Source organism: Triticum aestivum, chromosome 3B (assembly GCF_018294505.1).
Source record: "Triticum aestivum cultivar Chinese Spring chromosome 3B, IWGSC CS RefSeq v2.1, whole genome shotgun sequence".
NCBI classification, from domain to species: domain Eukaryota; kingdom Viridiplantae; phylum Streptophyta; class Magnoliopsida; order Poales; family Poaceae; genus Triticum; species Triticum aestivum.
The window spans coordinates 136,573,686-136,582,731 of record NC_057801.1 but is presented as its reverse complement, the minus strand read 5'-3'; positions in this window follow the sequence as shown (position 1 = coordinate 136,582,731).

The window sequence follows — 9,046 nt, the reverse complement described above, 5'->3', positions numbered from 1 at the left end:
CAAGAATCCCCCAACACTCCCCAACAACAACAAGTCACAACATCCGTACAAGCTGAAGAGGATGAGGGCCTGCCCACTCCATCTCCAAAAGCGTCGCCAGTACTTCAAAGGCTTCGCAAAGGACCAAGGCCTCAAGCTCCTCTTCCGAGCGTTCCAGAAGGAGAAGTGCATCATCAACCTGTTGCACGTCAAGTGTTTTCAAAAGCCACTCCTGTTGTGAATGTCTCTGCGTCTGAAGCACCTGCTGCTGAAGACAATCCGTCTACATCAGCCGATGAAGAACGTCAAGAAGAACGTGTCTCTACTCCCCCCATTCCTAAAGAAATAGTTCATGAAGTGAACATGTCAATGCCTGACCCTCCAGCTCCTGAAGTGGAGGTTGAAAATCCTGAAGCTGCCACAACCAACGCAAGTGAAGCCGATGACATTTTCATGGCTGAAGCTAATGTGGAGCTTGCAACAACCAGTGTGCCTGAAGCTAATGCGGCCACTGCACCTGAAGCTAGTGAGGCTACTGCTTCTGAAGCACCTGTTGTGCAGCCTGAAGCCTCATTTGCTGCCACTGCTCCTGTTCCGCCACCAAGGCCCTATACAATTGAGCAGGCATATAACCACGGAGAGCTAACAACAGTCAGATGGCCCGTTCTGGTCCCTCCGCCTAATGTCTCTGGTCCTCAATTTGACTATCATGTTGAGCATAGGCCTCAAGTCCAGAAGCCCAAGCCAAGACTGCCAAGGTTTCCTGGTACTGCCACCGCTGTCGGGTCCTTCAATGCAAATGGCTTCAAGAGCCACAACACATTCTTTGACAGCTCAAAGAACCCCTACACGAAGCCAAGAAAATCATCAGATCGGTTCTGGAGTCATCAGCAGCGAAGCTATTACTCCTGTGTTCTGTATGATCAAGGGTGCATCTTCCCTCATATGCGCCTCTACACTGAAGCCATTACTGCACTCCCCTGCTTAGAAGAAGCACTTGACTGCTTTCGTGATGCTGGGCTGCTCAGTTTTGTCACAGATAAAGAACACTGGAATGAAGAACTATTGCTTCAATTCTATGCCACTCTGCACATTCGCGGCTACAACAGAGATACAAAGACTTGGGTTCTCGAGTGGATGACCGGAAACGTTCATCATGAAGCCAAAGCTATGGATATCATCGAGCTTACAGGCCTGTCCACTCCCGGAGAACTCTATGAACCCGGCTGTCAACATCATCGCAATGCCCTGGAAAGCATCTTTCATAGGCCTGAACCCAATATGAGTCAGATGCTGAGCATGATGAAGCATTTGCCCCGTGACGCTGAATATCCAACAGAGTTCTTTGTTGAAGACCTTGAGTATCTGCCACGCACCATATATCACATCATCAGGCGGACTCTATGGCCTATCAAAGGACATTCATCAGCGGCAAAGCTTGAAGGAGCTATGAAGACTTTGGTCTTCTACATTTTCAATGGCATCAGCTTCAATGCACAAGATTTCTTCATCAAACAACTTGCTGCCTCCGGCTCTGATCTCTTTGGTCTGAAGTTTTATGCTCCATGGGTCATGCGCCTCATAAAGCGACACTCTACTGTCAACTATCAACCTTCTGCTCGCAATCATGTGATTTTTCTACCTGAGGTTGATATGTCAGTTGAAGCTATATATCCTGACCCTGCCAAGAAGACTCTTTGTCTTCAGAATGCCTAGCACCAAAGCTTCACTCAACCCATTGAAGGTGTTCAAGCAGCTACATGAATCTATCCATTGGCTGGAAATACTCGTCTGCCTCATCGAGCACCTACTGAAGCCACTGAAAGCACCATTACCCAAAGGCCTCGGAAGCATTCTCGCGTTCTCAATGATCAAGAACTTCTTGTGTCCCTTCATCAGAAACAGGATAACATCACTTTTGACTCAAGAGACAGATGCAAAGCCTCTTGGTGGATGTCAATCGCATTCGGAACCTTGCCACCAAGAATGCCTTTGTTGCTCACGAAACTTGCAGGCAATCATGGAAGAGTTTGGCCTTGCTTAGTGCTGAAGCAGATCTTCAAGACGATGGCTTCAATGAAAGATTTCAGTTTGACTCCACTCCTCCACGGAATGCTGTCTTACGAAGAACTCCATCTCTTGAAGACTCTGAATATTCTTCCTCCGCGGCAACGGTAAATGCCAGAGTGATCAATGATGAAGATGATTCTACTTCACCACCTCCTACTACTACTGCGCGCATCGACACTGCACCAAGTTCATTTGCACCGCCACCCAACGACAACAACCTTGCTGCTTCACCTACTCATCAAGAAGACGAGTAGATGCTCTATGTCTTCAAACCTTTTTGGTCATTACTAACAAAAGGGGGAGAAGCGTATTAGTTGATAGTCTTCAAGCGGGTTCAAATGGGTGGTTGCGTTATATTTTGCCTCGTGCTTACAACTCTTGCATTTTGAAACATTTGGTTCTCTGAGTTGTAACACTTAAACTTGATGGTCGTCTGCTACTTATTTGCATTTCCATGTGCGATGATAACTTCCGCATTTAAATCATCCTGCAGACGTCCATTTTTCATTATGCATGTCATCCTATATGCTATATCATTTCATGCATGATGAATTATCTTCATAAGTTGAAGTGGATCTCCACAAGTACAACCTTCCATGTGCATTTGCATTCCAAAAGCAAAATTATTTATATGCACATCTTCAGGGGGAGCCCTTGCTACTTATGAAGACAAATTCCTATCCTTTACAATTTCACATACTTTATCCCCGTTCAAAACTTCAACCAGTTTGTCATCAATCACCAAAAAGGGGGAGATTGTAAGTGCATCTAGTGCCACCCCTAGTTGGTTTTGGAGTATTGACGACAAAGTTGGTTGAGGGACTAATGCGTTTGTGAGAATTGCAGGATAATGCAGGTAGTGTCCCTCATTGATTCGGTTTACCTACCGTAGATGACCCCTAAAAATGTATGAAGACATTGACGACAATGGTGGTATGAGAAGATATTCATATTGAAGACTATGACATGAGAAGACATTGCGTGAAGACTATGGAGCACTAAGACTGTGTGGTTTCGTTGTTTCCTTTTCTTCTTTGTTGAGTCATAGGAACCACCGTACTGTTAAGTGGGGTCCAAGTGAACTAAGTCAGAGTGACTGAAGTGATGCTCAACCCAAATCCTATGTCTTTGAGCGAAGACAATGAGAGCAAATCTTATCCAGAGTTGGATGAGTCAGCTTTGCTTGTAGCCCAAGTAAAGTTGTTGTGTGTGTTTGAAATCTGACCGTTGGAACACGTGTCAGTTCCTTAGTGACCCAGGGTCATTTCGGACAAATCAGGTTGGGTTGCCTAGTGGCTATAAATAGCCCACCCCCTACACCATAAATTGGTGGCTGCTCAGAGTTAGTATACGGCTTTTGTCGTTTGAGAGCAACCCAGCTCGAAGCATTTGAGAGAGAGAAATTCTTGCGAGGACAAAGCCCAAACACCCAGAGCCAAAGAGTGTTAGGCATCACTGAAGTCTTTCTGTCTGTGTGACCTGAAGACTTATTACACTTGAGGACTGTGTATCCTCCAGCCGGTTAGGCGTCGCGTTCTGAGCATCCAAGAGTCATTGTGGATTGCCGGGTGAACCAAGTCTCTGAAGGTTTGGAAGTCTACCTTGAAGACTTACCAGAGTGATTGGGCGAGGACTAAGTGACCTTAGCTCAAGGGGAATAAGGTGAAGACACGGTCTTCTGAGTTGAATCTCAGCCTCCCTAACCAGACGTACAGTTGTCACAGCAACTGGAACTGGTCCAACAAATCCTGTGTCTTCAACAAGCAACTGGTTCTATCTCTTCCCTCCTTTACTTTGAGTTTGTCTTCGTGAAGTCATTGCTTATCGTCTTATCTGATTGACTTCATTGCTTGACTACTATTGTTGATTGGCTTCATACTATCTTCCATCCTGATCCTACTACCTAGCTACTATTAATCTTCGAACGTTAATGCTATTGCATACTTGATTATGGCTTGCTTGTTGTAGTTTATCTTCCGCTGCATATCAATTAGGTTGTTTCTATTGTTTGTCTTCGAAACTTCCATGTTTTGAAGACTTTCATAAAAATTGCCTATTCACCCCCCCCCCTCTAGTCGATAACTAGCACTTTCAAGCTCTGATAAATCTTCTACAGACTAGTAATTTTCTCATAATTTTTGGAGTTAGGGAAGTATGATGAATCTTGCATTCTTTACAGACTATACTGTTTTGGCAGATTGCTGTTATGGTTGCATTGTTTGCATATGTTTGCTTGTTTAATGATTCTATTTGAGGATAGGAGTATTAAATATGCAGAGGCATTTAGTATGCAATGTTGAATAATAATTTTTAGTGATTTGTTACAGTAGAAAATGATAAGGTTTTGCATTGGTTTATACTAACCTATCTCACGAGTTCTTGTTGAGTTTGGTGTGGATAAAGCTTTTGATAAAAAGAGAAACCATGATATGAGAGGAATTAAGGAGACACAAAAGTTCAAGCTTGGGGATGCCCAAGGCACCCCAAGATAATATTCCAACAAGTCTGAAGCATCTAAGCTTGGGGATGCCCCGGTAGGCATCCCACCTTTCTTCTTCAACAACTATCGGTTAATATCGTAAGTTTTTGCTTCTTCACATGAGTTGTGCTATCCTTGCAATGCCATTTTATTTTGCTTTGATTGCTGTTTGAATAAAATACCAAGATCTGAAATTCTTAAATGAGAGGGAGTCTTCACATAGTTGCATAATTATTTAGCTACTCATTGATCTTCACTTATATCTTTTTGGAGTAGTTTTTCATTTACTCGTGTGCTTCACTTATATCCTATGAGTAAATTGTTGAATGAGTTGATTGTGATAAATCTGAAATTATATAGGTCTCATTTGCTTATCCCATGGGGAGTAATGACTTCACATCTAAGAAGTAGAGGTTGTAAATTTATTGAAGGTTAGAAAGCATTGTATTGGTCATTTTAACAATTCATGAAAGAATATTGAAGGAAGAGAGATTTCACATATAAATATACTATCCTAGACATCTTTTATAATTGTGAGCACTCATTAAGTATGACATGCTAAAGAGTTGATGTTGGACAAGGAAGACAACGTAATGGGTTATGTTTTCTCACATCTCAGTTAAAGTATATTGTCATGGATCATTCAAACATGTTGAGCTTGCCTTTCCCCATCATGATAGCCAAATTCCTTGCACTAAGTAGAGATACTACTTGTGCTTCCAAATATCCTTAAACCCAGTTTTGCCATGAGAGTCCACCATACCTACATATATGCGATATTTACCTGCCGTTCCAAGTAAATTTGCATGTGCCAAACTCTAAACCTTCAAACAATAATCTATTTTGTATGCCCGAATAGCTCATGTAGCGACTAGGGGCTGTCAGTATCTTCCATGATAGGTGGGTTATTCTCAAGATGAGTGGACTCTGCTCATCATGCATGAGAAAAATGGCTGGTAACTGGGATGCCCAGTCCCATGATCAAAAGATCAAAATCAAATAAAAAATAATTGCAAACAAAACTCCCCCAAGTTTGACGTTAGTTGGAGGCACCCGTTGTTTCGTGCAAGCCATGGATTGATGATTGTTGGTGGAGGGGGAGTAAAAACTTTTACCATTCTGTTTGGGAACCTCCTATAATGTATGTAGTATGGAAGATATTGGGAACTCTTAGTGGTTATGTTCACAATGAGATCATACCTCTCAAAATTATTTATCCCTATTCCAAAATTGAGCTCTGGCACCTCTGCAAATCCCTGCTTCCCTCTGCGAAGGGCCTATCTTTTACTTTTATGCAAGAGTCAAGGTGATCTTCACCTTTCCCTTTTTCATTTTATCCTTTGGCAAGCACCTCGTGTTGGAAAGATCCTGATATATATATCCAATTGGATGTAAGTTAGAATGAACTATTATTGTTGACATCACCCAGAGGTGAATACGTTGGGACGCAACACTATAAGCCCCTATCTTTCTTATTGTCCGATTGAAACTCCATAACCATTAGTATTGCGTGAGTGTTCGCAATTGTAGAAGACTATATGATAGTTGAGTATGTGGAGTTTGCTAATTCAAAGCTCTGACATAGACCCTTCCTGAAAATAAGATGAAGTGTAATTGTTTGATGACTAAGAATGAAGTTTGCTAGTTTTCATGAAAGTTTATGGTCTGTGCTTTAAACATGTGAATTGATTGTTACTTGATCTTGAGAAGTTTTATGAGATGAACTACTGTTATGACATATAATCATGCTAGAAAAGTTGATTGAAGTTATCATTGATCAAACGTGTGCACCTGCTAGCATTCACACTTCATAAATTCTTTCTTTATCATTTACCTACTCGAGGAAGAGTAGGAATTAATCTTGGGGATGCTGATACGTCTCCAACATATCTATAATTTATGAAGCATTCATGCTATTTTATTATCTGTTTTGAATGATTACGTGCTTTATTATACACTTTTATATTACTTTTGGGACTAACCTATTAACTGGAGGCCCAACCCATATTGCTGTTTTATTGCCTGTTTCAGTATTTTGAAGAAAAGGAATATCAAACAGAATTCAAACGGAATGAAACCTTCGCGAGCGTGATTTTTGGAAAGGATATGATCCGGGAGACTTGGAGTTGAAGCCAGGGAAGGTTCAAGGAAGCCAGGCTATAGGAGGGCGCGCCCACCCCCCTGGACGCGCCCGCTGTCTCCTGGGCCCCTTGAGGCTCCCCCGACCGACTTCTTTTGCCTATATAAGTCCACATACCCTAAAAACATCGAAGACAAAGATAGATCGGGAGTTCCGCCGCCGCGAGCCTCTATAGCCACCAAAAACCTCTCGAGAGCCCGTTCCGGCACCCTGCCGGAGGGGGAATCCCTCACCGGTGGCCATCTTCATCATCCCGGTGTTCTCCATGACGAGGAGGGAGTAGTTCACCCTCGGGGCTGAGTGTTTGTACCAGTAGCTATGTGTTTGATCTCTCTCTCTCGTGGTACGATCTTGATGTATCGCGAGCTTTGCTATTATAGTTGGATCTTATGATGTTTCTCCCCCTCTACTCTGTTGTGATGAATTGAGTTTTCCTCTTGAAGTTATCTTATCGGATTGAGTCTTTACTGATTTGAGAACACTTGATGTATGTCTTGCCGTGTTTATCTGTGGTGACAATGGGATATCACGTGCCACTTGATGTATGTTTTGGTGATCAACTTGCGGGTTCCGCCCATGAACCTATCCATAGGGATTGGCACACGTTTTTGTCTTGACTCCCCGGTAGAAACTTTGGGGAACTCTTTGAAGTACTTTGTGTTGGTTGAATAGATGAATCTGAGACTGTGTGATGCATACCGTATAATCATGCCCATGGATACTTGAGGTCACAATGGAGTATCTAGGTGACATTAGGTTTTTGGTTGATTTGTGTCTTAAGGTGTTATTCTAGTACGAACTCTTGAATAGATCAATCTGAAAGAATAACTTTGAGGTGGTTTCGTACGCTACCATAACCTCTTTTTTGTTCTCCGCTATTAGTGGCTTTGGAGTGACTCTTTGTTACATGTTGAGGGATTGTTATATGATCTATCTATGTTATTATTGTTGAGAGAACTTGCACTAGTGAAAGTATATATGAACCCTATGCCTTGTTTCCTATCATTGCAATACCATTTGCGCTCTCTTTTATCATTAGTTACCTTGTTGTTTTTATATTTTTAGTTTACAAATACCCATATCTACCATCCATATTGCACTTGTATCACCACCTCTTCGCCGAACTAGTGCACCTATAAAATTTACCATTGTATTGGGTGTGTTGGGGACACAAGAGACTCTTTGTTATTTGGTTGCAGGGTTTCTTGAGAGAGACCATTTTCATCCTACGCCTCCCACGGATTGATAAACCTTAGGTCATCCACTTGAGGGAAATTTGCTACTGTCCTACAAACCTATGCACTTGTAGGCCCAACAATGTCTACAATAAGAAGGTTGTGTAGTAGACATCAGCGCCCTCCTCCTAGGCCGACCGCCTCCCCCCCTTGCTCCTTAATATACGGAGGCAGGAGGGCACCTCTAGACACAACAATTGATAATTGATCTCTTAGCCGTGTGCAGTGCCCCCCTCCACCATATTCCACCTCGGTAATATCGCAGTGGTGCTTAGGCGAAGCCCTGTGTCGCTAGCATCATCAACACCATCATCACGCCGTCGTGCTGACAGAACTCTCCTACAAAGCTCTGCTGGATCAGAGTTCGTGGGACGTCATCGAGCTGAACGTGTGCTAAACTCAGAGGTGTCGTACGTCTGGTACTCGATCGGCCGGATCGTGAAGACGTACGACTACATCAACCGTGTTGTGCTAACGCCTCCGCTTTCGGTCTACGAGGGTACGTGGACAACACTCTCCCCTCTTGTTGCCATGCATCACCATGATCTTGCGTGTGCGTAGGAATTTTTTTGAAATTACTACGTTCCCCAGTAGCACATCTGGACCCTCCTGACGGTGTGTATACCTCGCGTTAGGCCAAAGCCATGGGGTTGAGTCGGGTAGCGTCTGACCCAATTAACTTGGTTGGAAGGTCCATGATAGGTGGACTCTCAGTGCGCCATGAGCCATCGTCATTGGGGTCAGATCAGGCAAGAGATCCATGGGCTACGAGAGCATACATGCCATCGGTTGCTTTGAGGCATGCGGCGGGAGCCTCTCGGGGATGATCTGATTCGTCCAATCTCCTCGGATGGGAGGTCCATGACAGGTGGACCGCCAGGTCCGCCCGAGGCCACTCTCATTGGGCGGTGCCCGTCGCTTCTTGCCGGTGCGCGGTAGCCTGAGCCCTGCCGTCGGGCCAAAGCTACGTTGCTGGGTCAGATCATGGCGGGCCCGGGTGAATCGACCTTTAAGTCCATGAACGGTGGGCCTTTCAGTGCATCTAGGGCCACCGTCATTGGGATCGGATTGCTTGAGGGAAATTGATTAGTGAATCATGATCTACGCTTCTCTTCATTGGCGATGGTTGCTGCTCTAGTGTAG